Source organism: Scyliorhinus torazame, chromosome 7 (genome assembly GCF_047496885.1).
Source record: "Scyliorhinus torazame isolate Kashiwa2021f chromosome 7, sScyTor2.1, whole genome shotgun sequence".
In the NCBI taxonomy this organism is placed as follows: Eukaryota; Metazoa; Chordata; class Chondrichthyes; order Carcharhiniformes; family Scyliorhinidae; genus Scyliorhinus; species Scyliorhinus torazame.
In genome coordinates, this window is record NC_092713.1 from 158,970,500 (window position 1) to 158,984,131 (window position 13,632).

The following is a 13,632-nucleotide window of genomic DNA, read 5'->3' on the forward strand; positions in this document are numbered from 1 at the left end:
TGAGAATATAGGGAAATGAAAAGTAATTGAATATACATGAAGTGCGTTGAGCATGGCAAGAAACTACTCAGATAAAATACAATTTAACCAAATTAAATCATTCTTAGAGATGAGAAAGGAAGCTCAACTGGGTTTTTCGACAACCCGTGCACTTCAATCTCTTCTCCTTATATCTTACTCTTGATCTACTTACAGCTGTTGCTCACTTAGCACAAATTGCAATTCCTTTTGACCAACAAGCCAAGCTCCATTCCGTAAGTTTGCATGCAAAAAGAAAGTCTGCTATCGGAAAATATCCACCTTGGCAGAGTAATATACTGCTGGAGACTTTACAAGGTCATGTCTAATAAAGTTTAAACAACCACAGAGGGCCACTAACCCACACAGGCCAATGTGTACAGGACAGACAGGGGAAATCCATGTCACTGTAAATAGCTTCATTGTGATCTGGCACCATAAACTTTTATATCTGTGAACTGGCTTTCAAAGCCACGCAGTTTTCCACTTTGGGGGCTAATCTGTCATCTTTACGAGGATGCAAGAGGATATTCTTCAGTTCAATTATGCTTAGAGCCATTGTACAAGCTGCACTTGTCCTGGGAGTGTTTGATGGGGACAGCGTAGAGGGAGCTTTACTCTGTATCTAACCCTGTGCTGTAACTGTCCTGGGAATGTTTGATGGGGACAGCGTAGAGGGAGCTTTACTCTGTATCTGATGCCGTGCTGCACCTGTCCTGGGAGTGTTTGATGGGGACAGTGTGGAGGGAGATTTACTCTGTATCTGATGCCGTGCTGCACCTGTCCTGGGAGCGTTTGATGGGGACAGTGTAGAGAGAGCTTCACTCTGTATCTAATCCCATGCTGTACCTGTCCTAGTTGTGTTTGATGGGGACCGTGCAGAGGGAGCTTTACTCTGTATCTAACCCCATGCTGCACCTGTCCTGGGAGTGTTTGATGGGACAATGTAGAGGGAGCTTTACTCTGTATCTAACCCTGTGCTGTAACTGTCCTGGGAATGTTTGATGGAGACAGTGTAGAGGGAGCTTTACTCTGTATCTAACCCCGTGCTGCACCTGTCCTGGGAGTGTTTGATGGGGACAGTGTAGAGGGAGCTTTACTCTGTATCCAACCCTGTGCTGTACCTGTCTTGGGAGTGTTTGATGGGGACAGTGTAGAGGGAGGTTTACTCTGTAGATAACCCCGTGCTGTACCTGTCCTGGGAGTGTTTGATGGGGACTGGGTAGAGGGAGCTTTACCCTGTATCTAACCCCATGCTGTACCTGTCCTGGGAGTGTTTGATGGGAGAGTGTAAGGGGTTCGGTTTTGCGATGTGTATAAGAGTCATAGACCTGGCGAGCTTTACCTCTTCCACACTTTGAGGTGAGTAGATGCTGCTTTCTCCTTCCTGGAGATTTCACGTAACTTCATTCAAATCGATTGCTGGTCAAAAGTGCTGCGCCAAGTCTAGACACGGGAAGCGGGCGTGGGAAAGTGTCTGATGAAGCTGCAGGGACAGAGTGTCAGGGGAAGGAAAGGAGAGAATGTCCGGGGAAGTGGGTGAATGGATTGTCTTATAGGGCAGTGTCGGTGGTGTCGACAGTGAAATCCTGGGGAGAGGGGAGAACACAGGGTCCTGGTAATGGGAAGGAACAGTCATAGCCAGTGTGAGGACTGGGATGGGGTGGCAGGTACAGGGTCAGAGTTTGGTAGGTGAAAGTCTCATGGGGCAGGGTGTGTCAGAGTTAGGCAAGACAGGTGGCTAAGAAAGCAGGAGGGGTAGAGACAGGGTACGCATGGGGATAATAATGGGTATTGGCTCTGAGGGTGGAGAAGACATGTGGTGGCGGACCATGATAGGGTCCAAGATAATGCAAGGAACTTCAAGGGTGACAAAGGAGAGAGAAACAGTGATATTAGGTGCATCAAGGATGATTTGGGGGAGTGGGGATGAAGTTGGTGGAAAGGGGGAAGGTAGAAGGAGGTGGGTGGAGTGAATCTAGAAGATGACACGCACCATTTTGAAAATCTGACCTTGACTACACAGGGAGATCCCCGAAGTGAGAGGAGACCTTTTCGGGTGGGTGAAGTTGAAGGTCACCACAATTGACCAACTAGAGGGGCACCCTAATAATTATAAGGCACCTGAATGAGAATCGTGCTCAGTTGTGTTTGCATTGCTATGGTGAAACCCACACAGTAGCAAGCTTACTCTGACTCATGGGTATCATATAGGGAGACAATGGCATGGTGGTATTGTCATTGCATTCAAGAGGCACATGGCTGGTGGACGGCAGCCAACTTCCGACTTCACACCTCCATTCCCTCCAATGAATGCTCACCTGGCTCTGTGGTTAGTCTTTCAACTCTTCTATGGCAATGGTCTCTTATAGAGCTTTGAGGATAATGGGAACAAACTGAATACTGTCAGAGGGAGGATCTCACTCATGGCTCTCATCACCCTGGTCAAAGAGCAATGTTTTCAGGTGTGGTCATGTATGAATGGGAGGCACACCCACCTCTGGTCCTACAGGATGTCCTTCAACTGGAAAGGGTGGGGTGGGGCTGCCATGTCGAGATGGAGGCCAGGTGAAGGTTTTCACACTGGTCTGCTGGCTTTGGAAAGGAAGGAAACCTGCAAATGACATGCGCGCTTAATGTATCGCTCCAATTCATTAGCACACCAACTGAGGCGCTGGTGAAGCCAGCTGGAGGCAGCCCAGCCTTAGTAATGGCTCCTCATCCAGATGAGGAGAGGAGGGCCCATCGTAGATTGGCACAGAGTCAGGAGGAGCCAGGACCTGAGCAAGACCATAAGATATAGGAGCATAAGTAGGCCATTCGCCCCACTGAGTGTTCTGCCATTCGATCATGGCTGATACATTCCCCAGCCCCTTTCTCCTGCCTTCTCCCCATAATTCCTGATCCACTTATTAATCAAGAAATCCCTTTATTAATCAAGAACACCAGACTTGTGTTACCTATAGCACTACAGGCCAAGAGCTAGAAGGTGGAATTAGACAGAATAGCTCTTTAGAATTTAAGAGCTAGGAGTAGGCAAATTAGCCTCGCAAGCCTGCTCCAACATTCAATACGATCATGGATAATCTCATCATGGCCTCAACTCCACTGACCTACCCGTTCTCCATAACCCTTCAACCCATTACTAATTAAAAATCTGTCTAACTCCTCCTTAAATTTGCTCATTGTCCCAGCATCCACTGCATTCTGGGGTCTCAAGAGGCAGCAGGGCCTCAAGAAGATCAAGATGCTAAGGATTGTTTTCCACAGCAGCAGCGACCATTGGTGTACGGACTCCCCATCTAGACATGAGCAAGGGGTAAAGTTGGAGGCACCTTTGGATGTCCCAGGCTGTGGCTGCACTCATTTGCGAACTTCTCCAGTATGAGCTGCGGTGACAAGGATCCTGAGGAGCATTGCGGATCTCCTGGCCTTGCTATCCAGATGCCGTTTAGATATGGTGCCAGGGCCTTTGACCCCCATGAGATGTCGGTGGGGCCGGTCACTCCCGGCTATGGGATGTTCCATACTCCTCACAGATGCTTAATAATAAGCTGAATAGTGGAATGTCGTGCATGTTTGGCAGCTCCCCACCCCACCACTACCTCCCCCACACACCCAATGAGTGGCATGGTGGAACAATGGTTAGCACTGCTGCTTCATAGTTCCAGGGACCCGGGTTCAATTCTGGCCTCAGGTGACTGTGCGCAGTTTGCACTTTCTCACCGTGTCTGCGGGGGTTTCCTCCGGGTGCTCCGGTTTTCCTCCCACAGTCCAAAGATGTGCAGGTTAGGTGGATTGGCCATGCTAAATTGCCCATTACAGTCCAAAAGGTTCGGTGGAGTTACTGGGTTATGGGGATAGGGTGAAGGCATGGGCTTAAGTAGGGTGCTCTTTCCAGGGGCCGGCGCAGACTCGATGGGCCGAATCGCCTCCTTCTGCACTGTAGGGTGTCTATGATTCTCTGTGACTATTTCCCACCTGCCAATATCTTAAACGTTAGAGCTGGGCTGTTCAGGGGTGATGTCAGGAAGCACTCCTTCACATATATAGTGGAAATCTGGAACTCGCTCCCCCCAAATACTGCTGATGGTGGGAGATCTTTTGAAAATTTCAAAAGCTGAGACGGCTAGGATTCAGTTGGTTCTGAGGATCGAGGGATTTGGAGATCAGTCAAATGAACAGTCATGATAAAGATCACCATTATCCTGACCGAATGGCAGTGCGGGCTCGAGGGGCTGAATGGCCTCTCTGCTATCCCTAACCCAGCTGGGGTCGAGACTGGGAGCCACCTGGGACACTGACAGATGTGTTGGGGGAGGAAAGGAATCCGCCAGAAGGAGTTGAGCTCGCAGGGGCGGGAGTTGGAGGCAGCAGAGGAAACGCTCTGCCAGGTCCAGGCTTCGGCCTGGCTCAAGCCCAATGTCTGAAAGGTGGAGCAGCACTGTCCCCCCAGGAGCTGAGTGGCGTGCGTGCAGTTGGGGGTGGGGCGGGGCGGGTGTGAGCGGCGGAGATTGCCATGTGAACTGTGCTACTGCACCCCCCCCCCCCCCCCCCCCCCCCCCCCGGCCAGACATCTGCTCTGCCCATGTCTCCCTCTCGTTCCAGGTGGCCGATCATGCTGACAAGCTCCGAGATGGCTTTCGCAGACTGTCAGTGTGTGGTCAGAGTCAATCACCTCTGCTCAGCAGCATTACTGCTGGCAAGTCAACTGTGCTGCACTGGGACCTGAGTATCTGAACAAGTGCAGAGATAAACTCCAGCTCACGACACAAAGCACAACTTTAAGGATGGCCACATATACAGGGTGGTCAAGTAACGATTTTGCTACTTCCCCTTATTCCGGAATCGACTTGGGGTACAAGTTCTGCAGATAGAGGCTATATTTGAGAGTTTGACTCCATAGAAACATAGATAACGGGATTCTCTGAAAACGCGGCCAAGTTTTGACGTCGGCGTAAACACTGGAATGTTTCATGCCAGCGTCAACAGGCCTCTTGGCCCAGCGATTCTGTTGCCTACAGGGTGCCAGCACAGCGCTGGAGTGCTCCGCGCTGCTCCAGCTGCCGTACGCGGCCATGCACTGCTCGCCGATTGCGCACATGCGAGGACCCGCGGCGAGCAGTGCATGGCCGCGTACGGCAGCTGGAACCACAAAGCAGGCCGGCGTGGAAGAAGGTAGGGCCCCCCACCCCAGATCGCATGCGCCTGCCGATCGGTGGACCCCAATCGCGGGCCTGGCCGTCGCAGAGGACCTCCCCTGTCATGATATGCAGACATGCAGATAATGATATACAGACAGGCTGCTAATGAACACAGAGAACAGGACATGACCAATGAACAGACAGGATACTCAGGGGTGGTATCTCACTATAAAAGGCACAAGGCACTCACACTCCGCCTCTTTCCACTGATGAACATCTACAGAGTGAGTCAGGGTGTATGTACAGTATCGCACCTCCAGCACGTGGCTAGTCTGGTTCAGTCAGACAGAGTAACCACACTTAGGTTAGCAGAGTCAAACTCATCGAGAACTGTGCTAACTGTGCTACTGGTTCAATAAATCAGATTGAACTAACTTCAAGGTCTGGACTATCTTTTGGTTAAAGCTGCATCCAGTTGCAGCCTGTGTTATCCCAAAGTACATAACACAACATGCTACCAGGAGACTGCTTAATCTAGGTGGTTTACCTCAGTCTATTCCGTGACGACCAGCGAATGTATCCTGGCACCATGGAGAAGATTCAGGCTCCTCCCCAGCTCAGGACCTGCGGCAATTTCAGTGCCAACTGGCGGACATTCAAGCAAAAGTTTCTGCTGTACATTGAAGCTTCAGACCTCGTGGGTGCGTCTGATGCAAAGAAGATCGCGCTTCTCCTCTCGACAGCGGGTGATCAAGCCATCAAACTCTTCAACTCTTTTCACTTCACCGAAGGCCAGGACAAGACAAAGTTTCAGACAATCCTGGACAAGTTTGACAGTCACTGTCAAGTGGACACCAATGAAATCTTCGAGCGCTACATATTCAAACAGCGTCTACAAGGTAAAGATGAATCTTTCAACTCCTTCTTAACTAACCTCCACCTGCTAGCGCTGTCCTGCAACTTTGGTGATATTGCTGATTCCATGATCAGAGACCAAATTGTTTTTGGAGTTCACTCTGATCCTCTGAGAGAGCAGCTACTGAAAATCAAGCATATGACCCTGCCAGTCGCAATTGAAACATGCACAGTGCATGAGCACGCCAAAAATCGCTATTCCCAGTACAAATTGGCTGAAAATGGAAAACTTGCTTCCCACGAGGCAGAGAGTGTGCAGGCCATCTCCCGGTTGCAGCGCCTCAGCATTGATGAAAGCGGCCATTTCACGCGATTTTCCTGGGGCCCAACACATGCGCGATGCGAACAGGATCATGAAGCGGTCGACACCCGCACTGCGCATGTGCGACGACGCACGGTGCATCAGGACGCTGATGTCATGACGTGCTCGAACTGCGGCAACGGCCACTTAAAGAAACACTGCCCTGCAAGAGGCAGGCGATGTTTAAACTACGGAAAGCCTGGACACTATGCAGCCTTGTGCAGGTCTGCACCACCAGTCAGGGGCCAGTGCTCCCAATTCCGACAACGACGCATTCAGAGTGTGCAACAACGATTACAGGATTCTGATCCTGGCAGCACAACGGATCCAGAGGAAGAATGCCTGGATTCCGCCTACTGTGTGGGCATCATTACCAAATGTGAATATGCCACATCCAACTCATCACAAACTCAATCCATCCTCGCTGTGGATTCTGCGGATGAATGGCATGCGGTGATGTAGGTCAACCACTGCTCCATCTCGTTTAAGCTGGACACAGGTGCTTCTGCCATCCTCCTCTCACAGGCAGACTTCAAAAGCATCAAGAAGCCCCCCAAGGTCCTTCCAGCAGCCTGCAGGCTCCTGGACTACAACGGAAATGCCATCACGGCACTGGGATCCTGCCACCTACTCGTCTCCAACCGGAGCACCCATGCACGGTTACGTTTTGAAATTGTCAAGCCAGACAGGGCAGCCCGACTTGGCGCGCATGCCTGCAAGCAGCTGAACCTCGTGCAGCGGGTTTACATAACGACATCCTCCAATGTGGATCTTCAGGCCGGCATTGACGCCATCCGCTCTCAGTATCCGGATGTGTTCGACGGGATGGGCATGCTGCCATATCGATACAAGATTCTGCTACGACCTGATGCCAAGCCAGTGGTCCACGCACCACGCCGGGTCCCGGCTCCACTGAGGGAGCACCTGAAGGCACAGCTCAAGGATCTTCAGCAACACGGCATCATTTCCAAGGTAACCGAACTGACAGACTGGGTCAGCTCGATGGTATGTGTTAGAAAGCCTTCGGGAGACCTGCGCATCTGCATTGATCCCAAGGATCTCAATAAGAATATAATGTGTGAACACTACCCATCCCAAAGCGGGGGAACTCACCAGTGAGATAGCACACGCCCGTTTTTTCACCAAGTTAGATGCGTCACATGGATTTTGGCAAATCCAGCTGGATGAGTCCAGCAGAAGGCTCTGCACCTTCAACACACAGTTTGGCAGATACTGCTATAATCGCATGCCGTTTGGCATTGTCTCGGCATCGGAGATCTTCCATCGCATCATGGAGCAGATGATGGAGGGCATTGAAGGGATTCGTGTGTACGTGGACGACATCATCATATGGTCCACGACCCCTGAAGAGCGTGTTTCCCGTCTCCAGCAGGTATCCCGCCGTGTCCATGCCAATGGCCTGAAGCTGAACAGGTCCAAATGTTGCTTTGGCATGTCGACACTCAAGTTCCTAGGTGACCAGATCTCTCAGCAGGGTGTGCGTTCGGACACAGACAATGTCAAAGCCATCGAAGCCATGAAGGTCCCTGAAGACAAGAAGGCGGTGTTGCGCTTCCTGGGAATGGTCAATTTTCTGGGCAAGTTCATCCCAAACCTGGCCTCACACACTACAGTCCTACGAAACCTGGTGAAACAGTCCACTGCCTTTGAGTGGAAGGCGGCCCACCAGGCAGAGTGGTTGGAGCTGAAAGCCAAGCTCACCACTGCACCCGCCTTGGCATTTTCCGACCCGGACAGGGAGACAAAGATCTCGACAGATGCGAACCAGGATGGCACGGTGCGATGCTGCTTCAACGCGATGACACTTCATCCTGGGCACCGGTAGCCTACGCATCGAGGGCCATGACGCCCACCGAAACAAGGTATGCGCAAATAGAGAAGGAATGTCAGATGATATACAGACAGGCAGAGTCAGGTAGCTAATGAACACAGAGAACAGGACATGACCAATGAGCAGGCAGGACACTCAGGGGTGGTATCTCACTATAAAAGGCACGAGGCACGACGCCTCTTTCCACTGATGAACATCTACAGAGTGAGTCAGGGTGTATTTACAGTATCACATCTCCAGCACGTGGCTAAGAGCTAGTCTGGTTCAGTCAGACAGAGTAACCACACTTAGGTTAGCAGAGAGTCGAACGCATAGAGAACTGTGCTACTGGTTCAATATATCAGATTGAACTAACTTCAAGGTCTGGAGTATCTTTTGGTTAAAGCTGCATCCAGTTGCAGCCTGTGTTATCCCAGAGTCTGCATATCCTCCCCGTGTCTGCGTGGGTTTCTTCCGGGTGCTCCGATTCCCTCCCACAGTCCAAAGACGTGCAGGTTAGGTGGATTGGCCATGATAAATTGCCCTTAGTGACCAAAAAGGTTAGGAAGATTTATTGGGTTTCAGGGATAGGGTGGAAGTGAGGGTTTAGTTGGGTCGGTGGAGACTCGATGGGCCAAATGGTCTCCTTCTGCACTGTATCTTTTATGTTCTATGTACCCGGCTGGAATCCCTGAACATCCCAGCAGCAGAACCCCAGCTGCGATCAGGAACCCCCTGCTTTTTGTCGTCCCTAGCCCGGGACTAGTGCAGCCAAATGGATCCGGCTCCTCTGCTTCTGGAGTCTTGCGAAGGCTGTGGATTCAATGCTGTTGAAATCCATTCCAGGTTTTGTGTTGAATCAGCTCAATTCACACGGATTTTGGTTGTTCCATTTCTGCCCAGGGTGGGGAGGGAATGTACAGCGGAGTTCTGTCACGTTGTACTACACACACTGACATCCCCTAATCCCTGGGCACACACAGTCTACATCACAGCCTCTGATAGTTCAAGTCGTACAACGATCTATAACCCTTGACTAGAATTCTCAGGAGCAATATTTTCGAAAGCATGGGAGATCTTTCAAAACTAGAATCCTTGCCAGACAATGTTCGATTCTGAAGTGCACCTATTAAGGATTCAATTCCAGTGATATTCTTTTTTCTCGGCAGGCCCTGCCTTGCAGAGAGTTTTTCACATCGAGAGCCCAGTTTAGCAATGTCAAACCCGTAATCTGTGATACACACACGACCTCCACCACCGACGCACAGTAGCAGCCATGTGTACCATCTAAAAGATGCACTGCAGGAAATCACCAAGGCTTCTTAGACAGCACCTACGAAACCCACGACCTCTATCACCTAGAAGGACAAGCGCAGCAGATACCCCATAATACACTCGCCATCCTGACTTGGAAAGATATCAGCCATTCCTTCACTGTCGCTGGGTCGGAATTCTGGAACTCCGTCCCTAACAGCACTGTGGGCGTGCCTACACCACATGAACTGCAGCGGCTCACCACCACCTTCACAAGGGCAATCAGGGATGGACAATAAATGCTGGCCTAACCAGTGAAGCCCACAACCCGTGAAATAATTACAAAAGAAAACATAGCCCTTCGACACTGGTAAACCAGGAAGCTCGCGTTTCAGATTCATCTTAAGGTCAAGGGTGTCATGATATGCAAACATGCAGCTAATGAACATAGAATAGGACACAACCAATGAGCAGTCAGGACACTCAGGGGTGGTATCTCACTATAAAAGGGATGAGCACTTATGAGCCTCTTTCCACAGACCAACATCTACAGAGTGAGACAGGATGTATCCTCAGTATCACACCCCAGCACGTGGCTTAGAGCAAGGCTTGTTCAGTTAGACTGAGTTACTACATTTAGATTAGCAGAGAGTCGAACTCATTGAGAACTGTGCTAATAGTTCAATAAAACACATTGAACTCACTTCAAAGTCTGGAGCACCTTTTCCTCAAAACTGCATCAAATGGCAGCTTGTGTTATTCCAAATTACATAACATAAGGGGTTCATGGCCTGCTCCAGGACCTGAGCACATAATCTGGGCCCGCACTCCAGCGTGGGAATGAATGACCTTTTACATGTTTAAACTGAGGTATTGTCTGCCCCTTCATTTGGCCGTAAAATATCCCGAATCGCTAATTCACCCCCCCCCCACCCCTCCCCCCCCCACTTCCTGAAAAACATCACTGAAAGATGGTTGCCTGCTCATTTGCAAATCTGTGGGATCATCCTGTGTGCAGACCGGGTTACAGTGTTTACATTACAACAGCGCCTGGACTTCCAAAGCACTTCCAATGGCCGTCCCATGATGCAAGTCTGTGCTTTTACTCAATGTTTGGTCTTGTTGGGCGGCACGGTAGCACAGCGGTTAGCACTGCTGCCTCACAGCGCCAGGGGCCCGGGTTCAATCCCGGCCTTGGGTGACTGAATGTCTGAAAGTTTGCACTTTCTCCCCGTGTCTGCGTGGGTTTCCTCCAGGTGCACCGGTTTCCTCCCACAGTCCAAAGATGTGCAGATTAGGTGGATTGGCCAAGCTAAATTGTCCTTTAGTGTCCAAAAATGAGCAGGTTAGATTATGGGGACAGGGCGGGGGAATGGGCCGAGGCAGGGTGCTCTTTCAGAGGGTCGGTGCAGACTCGATGGGCTGAATGGCCTCCTTCTGCACTCCAGGAATTCTGATTCTCTGATCTCCACGGATTTTTCTAAAACTGTTCTGAAGAGTTCGCAAACTGGGGACAGCTAAACGTGACAATGGCAATGGTTGTTGCTTCATCGGGTACATCAGTATCCTGATAATGGAGGCAAATTCAAGGGAATGAAAACCTATTCTCTGCAACAACGGATGCCAAACGTTGGGCCCAGCTGGCAATGCGGTCGCGGGACAAGATTTGGGGGGATGAACTCTGAGGCAGCCATGAACTGAGTTTTGACAGGTGTGAGGCCCCTATAATTTTTTTTTTTCTTTCTTAACTGATTGCTCTTGGGGGCCTGGTTGCTGCGATAATCACGCCCTGTAAAAGATGTGTGTCTTGGAGTTCCCTCAGGGCAAATCTAGCACTCAATGCCCCCTCCCTCTGTTCTCTCTCACCTTGCCGCCCAATCTCCACCCTCGTGGGTCACCCGAAGTGGGAGTTATTGACGGTTTGGAAGCTGTGCGACGCGGGGTCTCCCGAGCCTCCACGGCGTGCAGGGAGCAGCTGATGGCAGGAGGTAAATAGATGGGATTTCCAGCTGTTTGAGACGCTTTCGGCCACGATTTCAAATCCAACCCCGTGAACAGCGACAGGGCAAGTGAAAGAGAGTCGTGAAATGGGGATTAGCAAATGTAACTGTCAGCTAAGCAGCGGAATGTTCCAATCAGTAACCGTCCCTGGGTGAGCTTTGGCCTACTCCTGCTCATTGTGTGAAATGAGATAAATTATCAGCCTGCCAACTGATATCAACTCTTCATCCCTCCCTCTCACCCTTCATTTCTCTTGAAACTCCGCCACTATTAACAACTCCGCACATAGGAGAGAGTTGACTGGACCACTGGCAACAACACTGACTTGCATTTATATAGCACCCTTTAGCATAGTCCTAATACACACCTTAGGAGACCAGGTTTGACGTCCCAGCGACAGGAGGGGATAAGGTTGGCCCAGAACCTCCGAGGAGTGGCAACCAGCATTGGTGAAGGTGTGTAAGGTGAGGAGGTTAGGATGGTCAGGGGGTGGTGGAAGGTATTTGTTCTGTCGGGGGTGTAGTCAGGGTGAATGGTTAGGGGTGTAATTGGGAGATGGCTGGGGTTAGTTGGGTTGGACTGGTGGGACAGATCGTTGCCGGGGTGGGGTGGGGGGTGGTTTGGAAAGTCGTCCCAAGTCGGGGGGGGGGGGGAAATTGGGTGTTCAAGAAGGTATGGGTGTGGGGGGTAGTTCGGGGGGGTCAGGAGGGTAGATGGATGGGTAGTTAGTCTGGGAATTGGGAAGGTATTCATTATAATTACTCAGGAAATGAAGTGGTTTTACTCCTAACTTTTTGTGGGTAACTATTCTTTTAGACAGTCGGATTTAAATCGGAGTATCAAATTGTTCCCGGTGTAGGGCAATTGCCAATCAGAAGATTGAACTCATGAGGCAATTTCTGTGGAGTCCTTGTGCGGTGCCTTCTGAGGCCTTCCCAGCACATCCTCTGGAGTGTGACCCCCCCTGGGGAGTGGAGGTTCTGTGCCATTAGGTCAGGTGATTCACAGCCTGATCTTTAAAAGGTGGAAAACGAGGTCAAGAGGCAGAGAGGCTTAGAGAGAGAATTCCAGAGCTCAGGACATCCAAGCATGGCTGCCAATCATATGTGGGAGATGCCAGAACTCACGAGGAAAACATTTTCACAATTTTCATTAATATTCTTTAATACCCTTTAAGGAAGGAAATCTGCCATCCTTACCTGGTCTGGCCTACACGTGACTCCAGATCCATAGCACTGTGGTTGACTCTTAACTGTCCCCCAAAATGGTCGAGCGAGACTGTAGCGCACAAAGACTCCGAGAGACGAATAGAGTGAAGTCGATGAGGCTTTATTAAGCGTGACTGTTCCCCCGCAGTTCAGTAGTAGGCTGCCTGCGGCGGAGGACTCCAGGTACTTATACTCCGCCTTCAGGGCGGAGCTAGAGGTCAACGTCCAACCAGGACCCGGGATCTGTCAGCCAATGACATCATGGCTTCACAGTCCCACATGACCCCTAATGCATACTACCACATTCACCCCTTGTTAAAAATGAACCCGGCGGGGTGATGCTTCACATGGTGGTAAGGGTTTACAAGGCTGGTCCTGGGAGGAAAACTTTTGCATGTTATTACAGTATGTACAAGGTTTTTTTTGTTTCAAACTATTTACAGTAATCGTCAGGAAAAGACAAAATGTTCTCGTTAAAAGTCCACATATTGTACTGTTAGATCGACGCCACGAGTCGGTCGGGCGGTCTGGTCGTCCGTGTCGATCGCCTCGGCCCCGGTGGTGGTGGTGGTGCTTGTTCTGGTGTTGTCGTCTCCGGGAGCCTTACGGTTTCAGCTTGGGCTTCATTCCTGGTCGGGCCTGGGAGGAGGACTGATCCTCCTGGGAAGGGGGTGGTCGCGGGGTGCGGCGGTGGCAGGAAGGGGGGGGGTTGGGTGATTGGTGTCGGGGGGGTGTGTGTGTTGCCGGCGGGCGCCAGATCTCGCAGGGAGACCGTGTCCTGTCGGCCGTCGGGGTACTCCACGTAAGCGTACTGCGGGTTCGCGTGGAGGAGGTGAACCCTTTCGACCAACGGGTCCGACTTGTGCGCCCGCACATGCTTTCGGAGCAAGATGGGTCCTGGGGCCGCCAGCCAGGTCGGCAGCGACGTTCCAGAGGAGGACTTCCTGGGGAAGACAAGGA

General features: G+C 51.0%; 1 protein-coding gene across 3 annotated transcripts in view; it reads right to left on the reverse strand.

The window, feature by feature from the left end:
* LOC140426645 (pre-B-cell leukemia transcription factor 1-like) overlaps nt 1-13,632 on the reverse strand; it is a 697,347-nt gene that overhangs the window by 483,920 nt on the left and 199,795 nt on the right. The window lies entirely within an intron of this gene.